We start from the raw sequence: 18,446 nt of genomic DNA on the forward strand, positions 1-18,446 counted from the left end.
TCTTCTAAAATAATGTCAAGTATTGATGAAATGTGTAAGGACTTTCCACACACAGCTGAAAGAAGCCTCACCTGAACTCACTACTGAAGTCTATCACTCCTTAAAACCAGGAGGCTGGGGCTACATTAAGGTATACAAGTGAAAATGCGTGCTTCAGCTGTGCTGGAAGGGACCTTATCAGGTACTGGTAGTTACTAATACTGCAGTAATGTGCAAGGACTGCTCAACTGGATCCGCGCTTCGCAGTGCAGAAGGGTCACACCACCTTCAGACACAACATAGAGTGTATCACCCGTCACAGCAGGGCTGGATGATCTGGATAAACTTTCTTTGATCAAATGTCAACAGAAGTACAACCTACAACCCCGCAAATAGACTTTGATGACCCTGTTGCTATAATCTGAACCTGTTGATTGTTTTTAGAAATTGTAGCTTTGTTTGCTCTCGGATTTTGTATTTGGGTTTATATTATTACTGGTCATATGCTAACCTGTTAGAATTGTTTTATTATAAGACCATGGAGAATGAAAGATTATGCGGGGTATGTGTCTCTAAGGTCCCAAAGACACCTGTTAATTGGACTGGCACTTGTACATTAGGATTTTTTTGTTTCCTGGCACCGCAATACATCCAGACCTCTTATGATAAGCTGATTAAGACAGCATTGAAATATATTTTGTTGGGTTTATTAACTTTGCTGGTGGTGTATGAATGGGTACAGTTGACCTGTACCCAATTTGTTGTGACAAATTGGTGCGTGAGAGGCTGGAAAGAGGCATAAGACAAGCAAAGGCTAGAACAATAATGCTGAATATATTAGAGGATAAGCAAGAAGAAAAGGAAGAAGTGCTTGGACTAATGACTCTAAATGATTACAAAATCTAGAGGCAAGAACACATGATGGGACAGCATGGCCCATGTGCAGATTAATCCTGGGCTCCCAAGAGTCGTGAGCACGGAAGACAGTAGTATCACGACTACAAAGCAAAGATGAGTGAAAAGAGAAATGGGCATATAGGTCATTGCTTTCTTAGCGTCTGTACTCTGCAATAAAACTGAGGTTAATAGAGAAAAATCTCAATAAACAGCATAATTTGACCCTTCCTATTAGCATCAGAAATGCAGAAAGACAGACACAGGTAAATTAACGACTTTATAACTTCCACATCTGTTTTACTGTATTGACACTGATGACTTGTCTTCTTTCTTGCTTTCTTTGTTTTAGAAGTTTACTTCTTGCCATCCTTGCGCACAGAGCACACCCTCTTCACCTGGATGATGCAGGGCTGGCTTAGCTCTTCATCCTAGTAGTAGTCTGGGAAGAGCAGGCGCGTGGGCCTGTGATACAGGAGATACTTGTTGAGGTGGCTCTCCTCATGCCACCTAGCTTCAATGCCATTTTTTCTGTCCTCCATGACCCCTTTAAAACAGGCTCTGGTCAGTTTGTAGACCTCGGCCACACTTCCCCCATAGAAGCTTGCTGTATAATAGAAGTTCCCTTCTCCCATAGGGATAGCAGCTTGTGACTCAATGTGTGTCTCATATGATTTGCTCTCACGACGTGTGGCGTACTGCCAGGAGCTGATGGTCCCCGCCAGTGTATCAACGATCTCCACACCAATGTGTTCAAACAGCTGGACATCAATGTCTATGGAGTAGAGATAGTTGATCTCATACTGGAATTGGCTGCGAATGTATCTGCTGATGATATCCGTACGGCTCATGAAGATATCCTGCCACCATGAGTGATTCTGGACAGGGACGACAAAGAGGTGATTCTCAGAGGCCGTGTGAAGGTGAGAGATCTGCTCAGGATTGTCTGTGAACAAGTAGAAGTTCACCTGGTGCCCAGCAAGGAAGTACTTGTTGGCAGAGCTCATGAACCCTTCTACGAACTGGACATATCTGAGAGACAAGGAAGGGAAAAGAGTGGAGAGGGGTGCTTCCTGCTGAAGAATGGCAGCTTTTCAAGTTCATTTTGTTTCTCCTTTTCTATCCATTGCTCCCTTCCTATGTTAGTGCTATTTATTTAACATAGCTGCTGCCCCTTCAACCTTCCCCATGCTGCTGCACATTATACCATTTTTCAGTTTTCACTATTCTCTACTCCATTGGTCTTTCATCCTCACTGTACAGAATGCATACCTTCTACCCCATGCTGTTCCCTAATAGCACTGCATAGTATAAATGCTTCTCCTCACCCTTCACTCTTACATGCTCCCTGGCTCCCTGTCATTCTTTCTGCAGTTTAACTTTTTAACTTACTATTCTACAGAGGATCAAAATTATCAATGAAACAATTTTGATTGCCTTGAGATACCTGAAGTCTCTATTTAAATCTGGGATGCTTAGTGGAGATAGAGGGAGTATAGTTTTTTACTCACTCAGAAACTCGAAGAGAAACCTCCCGCAGAACTTACAAGCTATGGTTAATGGTTAATAATTTTACTGGAGCTAGTATTTTAACTCTAAACTGTAACAGGAACCCATTAAAAATCTCAGCTTTGCAGAATGTTTGTATTTTTTCCCCAAGTTAGAGGCAAAGCTTGTTGTTAGAAACATAGCAGGAGCTGGAATTTTCTTCTCAAGGAATCAAAATGCTAGTTATATTTCCAAGGATATTTTTTGCCCTTTGCAAGGCAATGTCTCCTGCTTTTTCAGAGCCAGTTGCCTTACTTGGGAAGTTGGGACGCTCACATGTCACATTTCTCCCAGTCTAAAGCTGCTTATATTCTGTCTTTGGAACGTTTCTCACTCGTGCTCCACCAGCAGTATTGCAGCATAGCTGGCAGGTGAGAGGTTTAAGTATTTGACAAGAAATAAATGACAAACCAATAGTTTTTAACAGCAAAAGTGACCACTCCAGTGACCAGGTTCTTCTGCATATATTGGGCATTCAGGATGTCTCTATTGAATGTGCCTTCCCAGACAACTGGAGTCAACCAGGGTGTCAACACCAGGACATCCCGCCTCCTGCAAGGAGTTTGAGAATGAAGGTAGTCTTTAGATGGCCTGTAGAATTCATGAAGACAAACACAAACTGCTTCAGCACACATGTCTACCTTTGGGTTAATCACCCCAGACTCCCTTTGAAATCACTAGGGGTCAAGAAAGTACTGTCAGTGAAATCTGAGATATGAGTCATCTTATCCTGGAGTAGACACCTAAAATAAGTCAGATACCTCTAAAATATTTGTTTCTCTACAAAGTATCTAACTGCAAAAGAACTGGAGTAAGTTTAGAACCTGTGTTCCCAGTTCAGCCTTTGGTGACAGGGAAGTTACAGCTACACCTGACTCTATATTACCATACCTGACTGCTAGCTCAGCTTCACAGAGCCATGTGAACTAAACCATTTGTGTCCACACAGCATTTCATTCTTTCATGCAATTTTAACATCCAGAGAGTGTATTGGTTCAGTCCAGCATATATCCAGAGGGCAAGCAATCGTGTAAACAACACACGCAATCAAGGAATTTAGACACAAGTATGGGCTTGAGCCCTGAGTTAATTTGAAAATACGGAGAAAACCAAAATTGGCAGAATGTAATTTACTGCTGAGATGGTTTGGATCACCTTTTGGAGGTGCCACTGACTATTGAGTCCCTTAGCCCCTACACCGATTAAATTTATCTGTATGATTATTCATATGTTATAAAACGGAACAAATATATTTCTGAAGGCATTTTTCTACCCAAATATTGTAGATGTGCACATCTGAACAAGTTGTCAGGGATCCATTATTGTAAGTGAAGAGAAACAAGCATTTCTATGGTATAATCAACCTTCTCATAACACAAGTATATAGACATATTTACAATTCCCAATTTACTGTAAAGGGAGCCTAAGAGACTAGATGCAGACACATACGATCCTTGCACTGCATGGGAGACCTTATGATAACTTCTAATTTCCTCAGTGCAGACACAGGCATATGAGCAATCTAGGCCACACTCATAGTCAGTGGCAAGAAATAGGCACTTCCAGGGAAACTCCTCCACCTTATTTTAAATATTTGGATGAACTACACCTAAGAATTGCCTATTTATACTTACTGAGTATAAAGGGAAATCTAGCATCATTAGTTGAAGGTAGATATTGTTAGGGGAGCTGCTGAATCTGGTAGCCCAGTAGAGGCAAGGCTGCTGCAGCTCAATGTCCCCTGGTCCAACCAGTAGCAAGGCTGAGAATATATTCCCAATAAAGACACACATAGGCATACATACACAACATACACATATATGTCTGGCCACACAGATAATACAGACAGAAAACACAGCACTCATGCAAACACAAACAGCACTAACAATGTCATCCTATCCCCCTTTTCAACTACTGAGGATGATAGGCCTTTAGTAAAAAATATATATAAACATATATACTGCACACAGATATATATGTGTACGTATATACAACATGGATCCCTCCAGCAGCTGGCCTTGCAGAATTATTCAGTAATTCTCCCTGGATCCCCGGCCTCCCAGTTACCTTGCAAGCCCACGTGCTCACTGGCACTGACACATACGCAGTATTGATCCCCCATGCTCACACATGCACAAACACAGTCACGGTAGATTCCTCTATTAACTGGCCTTAGACACTCAGTCTACTGAGTAGCTGGTCTGTGGATCTTCTCATCTCCAGCTGGCTCACACACAGACACACACATGCAAATGGGTCTCTCGGGCAACCCTCAGACCTTACAGTCTCTCCAGTAGTTGGCTTGGACCTCCTGGTCCCTCCAATAGCCAAATCTCAGGCCATCTGGTCTCTCCAGTATATGAAGCAGGCTTATGGCCACTTCAATACCTACCTCCCAAATCACTTATCCTGCTTGCCAGCAAGTACAGCTTGGCATTTGCTAGCTATTACACCCTGACATATGTACCCACACAATATGCATGCACTCCAGTCTCTCCAGTTGCCAGCATCCCAGACATGCAGGCCTCCATGACCTGTGGGCCCCAAGCCAGTTGCTAGCACTTACATCCTCACTCACTCCAGTTGTTGGGACCACAGATGCACAGGCCCCTATGACCTGTGGTGCAACTAGAGTCGCTAGCACTTAAATTTTCACGTGCTCTCGTCTCTCCAACTGCAGGCACTGCAGACACACAGGTCCCCAACCCATGGTCTGATTGTAGTTGCTGGTGTTTAGGCCTCCATACAAATACGTGCACACAAAAGAACCTCTTACCTAGGAAGATAGGTAGAAATAGAGCTTAGTGAGAACACAGGGTAGACTGTGCTGACCAGGTACAGGGCATTGCCACACAAGTATACTGACCAGCATGCCTTTACATGCAACCACCCCCTTATATAACCTTATCCCTTTATTTTCCCATACCTGTTCCTCCCCAAACCACCTTGATCCCTCCCTTTCTCCACTTGTGTTTCCTCCTCTCAACATCCCATAATCAGTCTTGCATAATCCCAAAATGGTCTTCCCTTGCCATCCCATGCTTTTGTAGGCAGTAACTCTTCTCAGTCTGAAAGCTGCTCTAGAGAGCCTCTTCCTTTGACTCATCTTAATAGATTTCATCCCCAGACAATGAGTCCGATTGCTCTCCTGTTACAGCCTTGGTAGGCACCTTTACACTGTGATGGTTTCTCTTATTAGGCTACTGGGGTTCCCTGCGTCCCATTGTCCATCTGTGCTCCTTTGTGTTGTGTACAGATGAATCTTTCATCACATAACCTAAAAAGTATCTATATGACAAATCTCTGGAGTTATTTAAGAATAATCATCCTTGATACAACTTCTTTTTCTTTTCAATACTTACAGATTTAAAAAATCAAACTTACCGTGGTTTTGTCAGAAGCGGCTGAGGATATAATATCCTGCAGAAAAGAAAAAATATATAACCTTAGAATAATGTACATGGTCATTCATTATCACTATAATCCAATAATAGTAATAACAAGAATAGCAGCGATTGTAAGGATATGTGGAATGTAAAGATTCCTGGTTTGAGAGGATATCTGGTTAATGGCTATTCAACATCAAAGGCAAGGACAAGAAACAAAGGAAATAATCAATTAAAACTCAGACACACAAACCTTAATGAGCTGTAGATTATTAAAACAATAACAAAGAAAGGAACTCTTAGGTCAGCGACTGATGGGCTGAGGCAAATTGTGGGAATGTGCAATGTTTATATTTAGCCGAAGAGCCAAAGCAGAGAAAGAGAGGAATAGAGAGAGACTGGGGAGAACAAATGTGTGAAAATGGAGAAAAGGTGGTGGATAATAGGGCCCAGTCTTGTATAAACAGGCTGTTGGTCACTCAGCTAGTCTGGCTAAGCCCTGAGCCTGATCACTGCCGTCTGTCCTATCTTCTTTTTGGACTCTATGCTTATTTATTTTCCATGTGACCTTGCCCTCTAGTCTGTGCATGCACAGATGGATATGTCAGCAAATGTCAAACTGATCAAGCCTGTGAGCAGGAGGAGACCAGAATCTGGAAAGACTAGAGGTCGGAGTTGGAAACTGGATAAGTGAGACCCAAGGTCTGGGCATTAAGTCTGGACAGAGCTACTGTCTGGTCTAGGCTTCGAGGAGCTCACAGACACACGCATCCCTGTGGAACCGCAGAATGAGCAGGTGTGTTTGTCCTCTTGTGAGCTATAGCTCCAATGAACAGGAAAGAGGAATAGGATCAGGCAGGCTGAGTTGTTTACGTGAGTCCTGCTTATGTGAAAACACTGCTCTCTGCTCTGTTTGGGTCAATCTTGGTAGCCACTGTGCCTTTATTCTATGTGTGCTTGCATCTTTCGTGTTTGTGTTCAGTTTCACCATAGGCTGGAGATACAGACTGAGAAAGAGAAATCTTTGAGTCTTAAAGATGACGAGATTCAGTTTGCTTTAAAAAGAATAATAATCACACAGGCCTATATTTTACACTAAAGATTCCATGGCAGTTCTCTGTAAACTTTGGGAAAGGGCAGCTGTGTTGTATTGTATTTGAAGTGAAGAAGCTATTCTTCACACACACCATAAGATGGCATGAGGCCAAGCAAGAAATCCTTCAGGGTAATCCCTTGCAGGATGTGCTTAGGCTTTTGTTTCAATACACTGACTCATGTATAACCAGAGTCCTCCCAGTTACAGGAATGTGTTTCTGAATTACTTTACACAGACACTATTTGGAAGCAATCCATGCAGTCCCGAGGGCCTGTAGATCACTACATGCAAAAGGAAAATTTGAGATAACGGTAAAGGATAATATGAGATTATTTTGCATCTGAATAGTTCCAAAACAGTTCCCAAGTTAATAGTGGGAAGGTGTGTGCCTAAGTGTGTATGAGTTTGTGCATAATGTGGATTGTCAAAAACATTATCAGTAGTTAGAGAGTCAGGTGAAGTTTTCAGCTTAGAATGATCTTCCTGAATATGACTAGAGAAGTCCAAGAACAGAACAAAAAACAAAACAAAGAACAAAATTCCTCAGAAACTCCCAGGAGAAAAAATGAACTCCCTCCTTTTAGGTTTGTAGTGGTGAAACTTAAAAACTGGGAGGAAAAACAAAATTAAGGCAACATTAAATGTGGAATATATATATTTAAATTTATACATCTGAAATTAAGTTAAATAAATACCAGAGTTCAGTCATCTAAATATTAATTTGTCATCTATGATTTTTCACAGAATCACAGAGTAGTTGAGGTTGGAAGAGAACTGTGGAGGTTATCTGGTCCAACCCCCACGCTCAAGCAGCGACACCTACAGACAGTTGCCCAGGAGCATGTCCAGACAGTTTTTGAGTATCTCCAAAGAGGGAGACTCTGCAACTTCCCTGGCTAACTTCTTCCAATGCTCAGTCACCCTCACAGTAAAAAAGTGTTTCCTGCTGTTCAGAGGGAACCTGCTGTGTTTCAGTTTGTGCCCATTGCCTCTTGTCCTGGCAGTGGGCACTACTGAAAAGAGCCTGGCTCTGTCTTCTCTGCACCCTCCCTTCAGGTATTTATATGCATTGATAAGTTACTCCCCAAGCCTTCTCTCCTCCAGACGGAACAGTCCCCGCTCTCTCAGCCTTACCTCATAGGACAGATGTTCCAGTCCCTTCATCATCCTTCTGGCCCTGTGTTGAACTCTCTCCCGTATGTCCATCTCTCCTCTACTGTTTTTCTAGAACCAATGGCTCTAGAATAGGCAATTCCAGAAAAAAATTCATCCCACTGACCTAAAATGTCCCTTTTACAGACATTTACAAATCACCTGGAATGCTGACTGTTATCACTAAAAATAGCATCAGCCAAGGACTCTTCTTTTTTAGCTTCTGAGATAGGTGGTGGCAGGGGAGGGAAAAAATGATTTAAGCTCTAAGTAAACTGAAAACATTGCAGCATTCACCATAATTTCCCAGTTTCCTTTCTGAAAGCAAACAAACGAAAGATTCTGCATCATTGCATTTTTTAATGGTTTCTGGAAGAGTACCTTCTCTAAATAGGCATCCTTTCCTATTCATTCAGCCTTGTTCTCAGCTGTCCTGACTTGTATGTGCCAGAAACATAGTCATGAGAACAATGTAATATCACGTTAATGAAGCCAGAGAACTTGCCCTTACCGAGGAAGCATTAGAGATGTTTCACTTAAGTCTGTTTGTCTGTAAATGACAGAGAAATAAAAGACACATAAATACCTCATGGCACAGCAGTTTCAGATTTTCTTTTTCATGGCAGGAGGGATGAGCCCCACAAGAGATCCTTATGTGTTTCAGCAGTACTCCTCCTTGATCCCATGTCAATGGGTACCCAGTCAGTTAGGCTCCATCACAAACACTATGATAGGATTTATATTACTTCATCTCTATATACAATGTTAACTATATCTAACTAATGTTCCTCAGACATACTACTCAGCTGGTCTAACTAGGGTTGAATGCAAAATAATCTATTTTAAGATTCTTTTCAGCAGGTCTGTTCCTGTAGTGCATCTTCAGGAAATTTGATTTTACTTCTACATGGTGAGCGTCTGGTCCAATAAGGTCAAACATCTTCAATACAGTTTGTAGTTTACTCATGGGTGTATGTCTGCATGCCTGCACTCTAGAGTACATAGGACACATCGCAGTGAAGATGACACTGCTGTGCATTCTCATTGTTTATGCAGATTCCTATAGATGGGTCACCAAATGAGAACCCACCAGTTGTGATTCCTAGATTTTCCAGTAGGAAAACTAGGTTCTATAAAGTGGAAAAACTTACAAAAAGTAATAGATTAAGCAGGCTAAGACAGAGATATAAAAAGAATCACATACACACATACACAGAAAGATATGTCTAGCCATATTAACTTTTTTTTGGGGGGGCGAGGGGGGAATTACTGTCTCATATTGGATCCTTTTAAATTTCAATCAGTTACAAAAATAATGCATTCTCTTTCTCATATCATTTTATTGGAGTTAAAGTTTATTTCTCCTTCAGTCACACATGCTAGACTCTTTAAAGAATAGTGTGTGCCACTGTGAATGTATTTATCCATTTCTAGAGAGTAACATGACTGTGTGTATTGTAAGAGAGGTGAAGAGGGGAAACCTAAGTCAAAAGAACAGTGGGGATCAGAAATGCATAATTTATAAGGCAGTAAAAGAAACTGATGAAATATGGCTCAGTTAAAGGAAATGAAGCATTTTTTTGTTTAAAAATATGGAAGTGTTTCGTTCTGGTAAACTACCAGATTAAACCTTTTCTTGCTTCCATATTCAGAATTTGTTATTTAGTGAGTTTGTGGACAACACCAAATTGGAGGGAGCGGACAACATGCCAAAGGGCATGGCTGCCATTCAGAGGACCTGGAAAGGCTGGATAAATGGGCTGACAGGAACCACATGAAGTTCAGCAAAGGCAGGTGCAACCTGGTCCAGAGTAACCCTATGCAACAGGGCAGGCTGGGGGCTGACTGACTAAAAAGGGGTGCTGGCGGACAACAAGTTAAACAGGAGTCGGCAGTGTGTACTTACTGCAAAGAAAAGTAACTGCATCATGGGCTATATTAGTAAGAGTGTAGCCATTAGTAAATGGGAGAGATTCTTTCCCTCTCTTTGACACTTGGGAGATACATCTGCAGCACAGTGTCCTGTTTGGGGCTCCCCAGGACAAGAAAGAGATTAGTCCAGCAGAGGCCAACAAGCTAGTGGGGGCTGGAGCACATGAAACAGGAAGAGAGGCTGACATAATGGGGCCTGTTCAGCTTTAAGCTGAAAAGGCTAAGGGGGACCTTGTTGCTATCTAGAACTACCTGATGGGAGCAGGATACAAAGAAGATGGAGCAAGGCTCTTCTCTGATGTGCATAGCAATAGGATGAGAGGGAATAGACATAAGTTGGAACTTGGAAAATTCCAATCACATACGAGGAGTTTTAAATTCTTTTTTTTAAGTGATGAGAGTGGTCAAATACTGGAATGGGTTGCCCAGAGAGGTTGTGCAAGTTCCATCTTTGGAAGTTTTTAAGACTTGACTAATCAAGTCCTTGAGCAACCTGCTCTAGTTGACCCTGCTTTGGGCAGGGGATTGGACTAGATCCAACTCCAGAGGTCCCTTTCAAACTAAATTATTCTATGATTCTGTGAAAGAGTTTCTTCTCCTTGCTTTGCATTTTCTTTAATAGAATATTCTGATCTTTCAATCAATGTCTGTAATTTCAGGGCAGAATTAATGTCAGTGGCCACATCTTTCTGCTCAAGACACTCCAGGAAAAATTGCCCAAAAGTGTAGAGTGACCCATATTGGCAAGGCTCCAGGCAAATGACTAGGATGCTGGCTATGCCTTACCCTGAGGTTAAGCTAACTGAACAAGATGTGGAGAACTACTGTACAAGACATAAGAAATTGCATATTACAAGTAAGAGTGTGGCAATCTGACAGAAACTACAGATAGTGCTGTGAAGGATGGCTGGATTTCGTAGTTGGTTAAGGGGAGTTTTGTGAGAAATGACCAAGATTCACAGGTAATAGAAAGGGTGTTGGGGACTTTTTAGAGACCAGATTCCTGCAAGGCCAACAGCTCCTAGGTAACCATATCAGTAATACTATATAAGTCCAAGGTCAGATAACAATATCAGAAATATCAAATTTAGGTCTGGATGTAGTAGAACTGTGACCACTGGATAAAAAGTACCTAGAGGTGAATTGTTTATCTGTGAGGGGACTGGGGTGGAGAAATGGAGGTACATCTAGGTATTTATACTAGATACTAGGTATTTACAATAGATATTCCACAGACTGAGCTCTCATTTTAAAATGGTAGTACAGTGTACCATTTTATTAATGTACAAACTGGGGGGATGTACAGGCTGGGGGATGAAGAGATTGAGAGCAGCCCTGCCGAGAAGCACTTGGGGGTACTGGTGGATGAAAAACTGGACATGAGCTGACAATGTGCACTCGCAGCCCAGAAGGCCAACCGTATCCTGGGCTGCATCAAAAGAAGCATGGCCAGCAGATAGAAGGAGGTGATTCTGCCCCTCTACTCTGCTCTGGTGAGACCCCACCTGGAGTCTGAGTCCAGCTCTGAAACCCTCAGCACAAGAAAGACATGGACCTGTTGGAGCGGGTCTAGGGGAGGGCCACGAAAATGATCAGGGGGATAGAACACCTCTCCTATGAAGAAAGGCTGAGAGAGTTGGGGTTACTCAGTCTGGAGAAGAGAAGGCTTTGGGGAGACCTTATTGCAGCCTATCAGTACTTAAAGGGGGCTTATAAGAACGATGGGGACAAACTTTTTAGCAGGGCCTGTTGCGACAGGATAAGAGGGAATGGTTTTAAACTAAAAGAGGGTAGATTTAGACTAGATATAAGGAAGAAATTTTTTACAATGAGGGTGGTGAAACACTGGACCAGGTTGCCCAGATAGGTGGTAGATGTCCCATCCCTGGAAACATTCAAGATCAGGTTGGACAGGGCTCTGAGCAACCTGATCTCGTTGAAGATCTCCCTGCCCATGGCAGGGGAGTTGGACTAGATGACTTTTAAAGGTCCCTTCCAACCCAAACTATTCTATGATTCTATGAAACAAATAATTCTCCGTTCAGATTTTCTCTGGATCAGGTTTTCTTCTTTTCCTGGCCAGTGCCCACTCTGCTCCTTATCTTCTCTTATTCATGCTTTCTTCCTGTCTAGCTCTCCTTTTTGACCTGGATTCCTTGGGTTTTCTACTGCGTCTCTTACCTGTGCAGTTCTCTGTCTTTCTAAGTTGAAGGTCACAGTCCCTTTCTCTAGGTCAGCTTCTCTTCCCCATCCATTCTGTGGCTGTTCACAGCTGTGGTTCAGTCAAATCTTTCTTTCTGCCAGCCTTCTGAAAAGACTCTTTGTGGCATTCTTTGTTTGTCCATATCACCTTCCCCTGCTCTCAGTTGCTCTTGAGCGTCCCTTCCACCTGTAACCACCTTTGTTAGCCACCATGCCCTAGCCCCAACCTATTAATTACCCCCAGCCACAGTACTCATCTATGGTGCTTTCAGTCCCTCCGCTTCAGCAGCTCCTGTTCTCTTCCTCTTCTGCTTCATCTCTCCTCACACATCTGTTGAACCAGTATCAGTGCAACAAATCCTTTCTGTATGTCAACCCTGTGCCAGCAGCTGGGCTCAGGTCCAAATGATGGGCCTCCACCCAGTTCTTTACCTCATGTGGGAGTGCTGCCTCCTGAGTAATGGGGAAACAACAAGAAACTTGCGACAACCAGTTATTCCCTAACACTGCAACACAGAGATTTCTGATGAGCAAGAAGGTGACCGCCTAGACTTCCGATACGGAGATGTTTTTCTTAGAAGGTGGGCATTTTTGTTAGGAGTTATTTGTCCTAGCTGCGCAAATATCTGTAATGCAGACATTTCCAATTGCACTGAACTTAAGATACTTTTTGTAGTCACAGGAGAGAAATAAACATTTTCAAGACATAATTAATTTAATCTTAGGGGGGACCTTTAGAGTCAGTAGCCTAGATTCACCAGAGCTAATGGATGCCGAAGACAGTAGGCCCATTGTCTGAGTCTTTCTCTTCATTTACTGGAGGAAAAGACAGTTGCTTCCAAAGCATGATTCAAGTCCTACGTAAGATGAATCTGTTCTGTTGGTGCCACTCTGTTCAATTCCAGTGATTGTATAGAAAGTATGCCATAGTTGGATGCATAACAACTGGCGTTTTTTGAATGAACCACAAATAATGCAGAGAAGGTTGGAGTGAGAAAGATAACTCTGAGTTACCTGCTGCTTTTCAGTATTTGCAGGTAGGTTCAGACTAGTGACTCGGGGTCAGTCAGTAACTTGAAGTAAAGTTCCTTATGCCTAAGTTCACACGATGAGCTATTCAACCAGACTACAATATGTTTACCATCAATGGAGATAACCAGACAATTCTAGGGAGTCTTCATGTGACCTATTTCCATTTATCTATCTGAAAATGATGTGACTGTCACCCTTAACTATTAAAAGAATCAGACTGTGAGGTTAGGTTTAGGTTTCTATGCCCTACACGCTTAAAATGAGGTGAGGTGAAGCTTACCCCTAATTTAAATTGCTAGGAGACAGAAACTGTAAGAGAAATAATGAAAGATGTAAGCTAAAGAAATGGTAGGGGAATGGTAACAAGAAAATAAGGCATAAAAGTGGAGTTAAGTGGTCAGATATGCAAAATGACTTAATGTCTTGCAGAGTTCTCTTGCACCTGTTTTGTCACTATTTACATCCCTGAAGGAGCATTAATTAAACAGAACACTGGGAAGCAGGAAGAGGGTATGAGAACTAGCAGGTCACCATCAGACTTACAAATACCCACCTTTCCTGAATGTCATCCTCCTGCTTTGGTCTCCAGGCATCCAAAAGTACTGTGTCCAAAGTTGATTATGTATGACTTTGATTCTGTTTGGTACAACTCTAAATGTCTATCCGTCATTCCAGCTATGGGCATATATGTCATCAGTGCATCAATAAACACAACAAACACAAAGTCTGTCTACAAGTATGCTATTAATAACACCCCACCCCGAGTGATCCAGGGTCCCCCAGATCAAGTGGTACAAAGTTACTTGGCTCTGCATTGGACAGGATTAAACCCACATAAGGTTGATTGCTACATACACGTCATATCATAGTGTTTCACCCAGGTCTTACCTGGGCTCTGTCTGATGTCTGAAGTAACTACAAGTTGTGTTACAGTCCAGAAAAGTGTTGCTCCACTTGCATGAAACTGAGTGTATGAGTTCTGTGTTCTGTAACTGCATGAAGCATACAGGTGTGATCAATGGACAACCCAAGGTTTCCTTGGGCTAAGTCAGAAATTGAAGTTATTTGCCAATGTAGATACAGGCCTGCCTGACAACTTAACTGTGGTCTCCTCTGGAGTGCTTCACTGTTCCTTTATTACTTTTGTTTGCCCATACTTTGAAATAAAAGTTGGACTAGACTGAGAATTCTGGTGTCTAAAGGAACTTTCACCCATTTAAAACATTTGTTTGTGGCAACTTTGAGCTTTAGCTCGTACTCAGGCCCAAAATTTCTGACTGTCTGCCTGGCCTACACTTATGTGCACTCTACACTACACCTATGTACTTCTTTGTTGGTAATATTGCCTTCATAGATGTCTGTTATGCCAACAGTGTTGCCCCCAAGGTCCTGCGCAGAGCACAAAGGCATTTGCTATAATGGCTGTGCAACTCGTTTTTTCTTTGGAGGACTCTCTGTTTCCACTGAATGCTTTCTTCTTGTGACAATGTCTTACGACTGCTTCACTGCCATCTGCAATCCTCTCCTCTACCAGACTATCATGTCTTGGAGGGTGTTACTTGCTGGTTCTGGTTTAAACCTTTGAGGCGGTTTAGACATTGCAGTACATACCTGTGGAGAAGAATTGTAGAATTGGGAGTTTCAGTGAAGATCAGATAGGACTTTGGCCTGTGCGCTGAGAACTAGCAGGCGCGTACATATGCCTGAGAAAAGACCTGAACACCTGGCTTAGTTGTCCCTTCTGTAAGGAAACTGTAAACATCAAAATGTAAAAGCTCTCAGTTAGGAATGCTGCTTGTGGTTACCCTGAGGTGTGGCCTAATGAGTACCAGCTGATTCAAGAGGCAATGAGTACCAGCTGATTCAAGAGCCAAAACAGGTGAAGGGAATTGGAGAGCAACAGGAGGGGTGAAGCAATGGAGAGAGAGAGACTGTGGGACTGCCCTGTTATGATAAAGGCTCCAGTATTGTAACAATAAAGGATTCTGTGCATGTATATGTGAGGGTCTGTGCAATCATACACCACACATACCAGTTGTTTAATCTTTCAGCTGAACTTCCCTGGGTCCAATGAGATTGATCACTACTTTTCTGAGCTCCTTCCACTCTTAAAGCTCTCCTGCAGTGAAACTTTTGTCAATAAGATTGTGCTGTTCTCCTTCTCCTCTTTCTTTATTATCACTTTGTGCTGTGTGATCCTGGTGTCCTACTGCAACATGATCTCCACCATCCTGAGGATCACTTCTCAGGCAGGCAGGAGGAAAGCCTTCTCTACCTGTGCTTCCCACTTTATGGCAGTAACACTGTATTTTGGCACAACGTTTGAAATGTATGCCATTCCTTCTGACTCCTCTTCACCGGACCAGATCAAATTAATGTCCATGTCGTACTGTCTTTTCATCCTCATGTTAAACCCCATCACCCCTAGCCTGAGAAACAAAGATGTGAAGGTTTTTCTGAAGAAAGCACTGGAAAGGAAATTATTCTAAGGAATTACACCTATTAAGTCACATGCTTTCAAAGAAAGCATTTTCAGAAGCAGCCAGAAGCAAAGAGGAACAAAGCAAAGTCTCACAAAGGATTTGCAATGGCGATCATATTGGTATTCTTCATATGAACCACTGAAATGGATTTTTATTTTTATATTTACTTAATGACTTATTCATTTTTCCCCCTGAAATATATTTCTAGTGTCCTGGTTCCAACTGGGACAGAGTTAACTTTCTTCCCAGTAGCTTGGGGGGGTGTGCTGTGTTTTGGGTTTGGTATGAGAGGAGTGTTGATAGGCCATTGATGCTTTGGTTGTTGCTGGGTGGTGCTTGCACCGGGGAGACTTTTGGTTTCTCTTTTCAGCCTCCCATGCCCTGTCACTTGCAAGGGAACCTGTGGGGGGTGGGGGAGCCTAGCCGGGGTGGTTGACACAGCTGGCCATTGGGGTATTCTATACCATGTGACATCATGCTCAGTATAAAAACCAGGGGTGTGGGGGGTCTCGCCCCACGTTCGTGACACGTGGTCGGCGGTCAGTGAGCAGTTGCATTGTGCATTGCCTGCTTTGTATAGTCTGTTATTGTTGTTGTTCTCATTGTTATTATTAGTTCTACTTTGTTTTATTTCAATTATTAAACTGTTTTTATCTCAACCCGGGAGTTTTCCTACTTGTGCCCTCCCGATTCTCTCCCCCATCCTACCGGAGGTGGTGAGGGGTGAGTGAGTGGCTGCGTGGGGTTTATTTGCTGGCTGGGGTTAAACCACGACATGTAGGAAGAAGCAAATCCAAGAAAATTGCAAAGGCTAGCAGCTATGACACAGGGACTAAAGGAGACCTCTAGCCTTCTTGAACAGCAGCAGAAGTCAGACAGACTACGACACAGCTATAAAATGGTATTGCACATTTGTATTTTGCCACCTCTTTTGGCCCCTTTTAAGTAACTGAAGGCAGGAAAATGAAATTTAATTCTGAGAAACATGAAGTTCAAATTGGTATTATCTGTTTATGTCTAAATACTATGAGATGACTTCATCTGAAGCAGTCTTGCACAGTACTTCTACAATAAATTGAACACTTCTTAAAATCACTACTCTTCTAATAAATCAGGTATTTAGATGACTGTTCTCTGGAATTGCCTGTTTCTCTCTAATAGCCATACAGGGAAGCTAGACAGTTGCCTCAGATATGAATGTTAAGAAAACAAAAGATACAGTAAGCAATATTTGCTATACATACTTACACTTAGAACAAAGAAAAAAACCACCGTTTCTCCTTATATAAACTCAGTTTTTTTTTTTTTCTTAGATTAAGGTGATCATGAATATGAATATAAATATGAGCTTAGGAATAGAAATATGAGCCCATAAATTAGAACAGAATAGAAGCCAAGTCCTCAGTGATGGCTGGATAAAATAAAGAAAGATAATCTGCTTTCTTTTAATCACAAGAACAGTTGAGTTAACAGAAAAAATGGCTTCATTGGTACGTCTGAGTTCAAAGGGAGTTAGAATAATTTTAATTGCAGTATTGAAATTTTCAATTTCAATTAAAACTTCTTTGGAAATAAAAAGAGATTAGGAACTATACTGAATTTTCACTTGGTTCTTCATTTACTATGATCTTTTCTACTTTCACCAATTCCCACTTCAAAAAGGAAAGCAAAAAGCTGGAAGGGGCAAAGTTAAATTTATTCCTTGGTTTTCTTTTGTTTATTTCTTGTCTTATTAATTCTACAGATAAAAATAACTTCTGACAATAATATGGAAAAAGGTAAGTAATGTATTATGTTTACATATCATGATATATATGCACAGGTATATAACTTATGTGTATATATATGTGTATTACATATAGGAATGAATTTATACACATACACTTACACGAATAAATACTTGGCTGTTTTTACCTCTCATCTGAGGTAGAAAGCAGAAGTAACTCCAACATGAACTCAACTTTATTCTGTTAACTTTTGTTCTTCATCAGGCACCTGTCATGGAAAATTGCTGCATGGTGACCGAGTCCACACGGACAGGATTCAAAATCAGCTAGAACTGCAGATCTTTTTTCATGGTCTTCCTACTGTTGTATGTCACTACGCCCTTGGGAAAGAATGCCATGACTGTTATAATTGGTATAAACACTCATCTATTACCAAACAACATACTTCCTCAAGAACCTCTCCATCTGCCCTCTGGGGACCTCTGCCACCCCTCTGCCATTGCCACTCCTTGGACTGCTTCTTTGCTGAGACGCAGGTCATTTCCTGTGGCGATCGGTAGCCCAGCTGATGTTGTTTCCTCTCTTTGTCACCAGAGAGTACTTCCTCATAGTGGTCACAGCTTATGACTGCTTCATGGCCATTGGTAACCCACTGTTCTACCTCACCAAGATGTCAAAAAAGGATGCCATCAGTTTGCATTGGCATCCTACACCTGTGGCTATGCCAACAGCATTCTACAGACTGCAGTTCTCTATGGGCAGCTAAATGAAGCAATTCTCTTGTCATGTCCCAGCTGTTATGATTTCTACCCATTAAAGGCAATTTAATTGTGTCCATCAGCACGGCAGTGATATTCACCTCATACACGTTACCTCCACTACCCTAAAGTCTGAGAATAGTCTGAGTAAAATGGGCAGCAAGTCAGGAAAGACCCATCATTGGGACTCATGTATCTCAATGCGGGTACTCATAACACAGACATCTCTCTCTGGACTTGTTTAAAATTACCTTTGT

General features: G+C 42.0%; 1 pseudogene; it reads right to left on the reverse strand.

The window, feature by feature from the left end:
- Positions 1–1,229: 1,229 nt before the first annotated feature.
- On the reverse strand, positions 1,230–15,640 carry LOC142091653 (histo-blood group ABO system transferase 1-like; annotated as a pseudogene).
- Between the last annotated feature and the right edge of the window lie 2,806 nt (positions 15,641–18,446).

Source organism: Calonectris borealis, chromosome 22, assembly GCF_964195595.1.
Source record: "Calonectris borealis chromosome 22, bCalBor7.hap1.2, whole genome shotgun sequence".
Taxonomy (NCBI): Eukaryota; Metazoa; Chordata; class Aves; order Procellariiformes; family Procellariidae; genus Calonectris; species Calonectris borealis.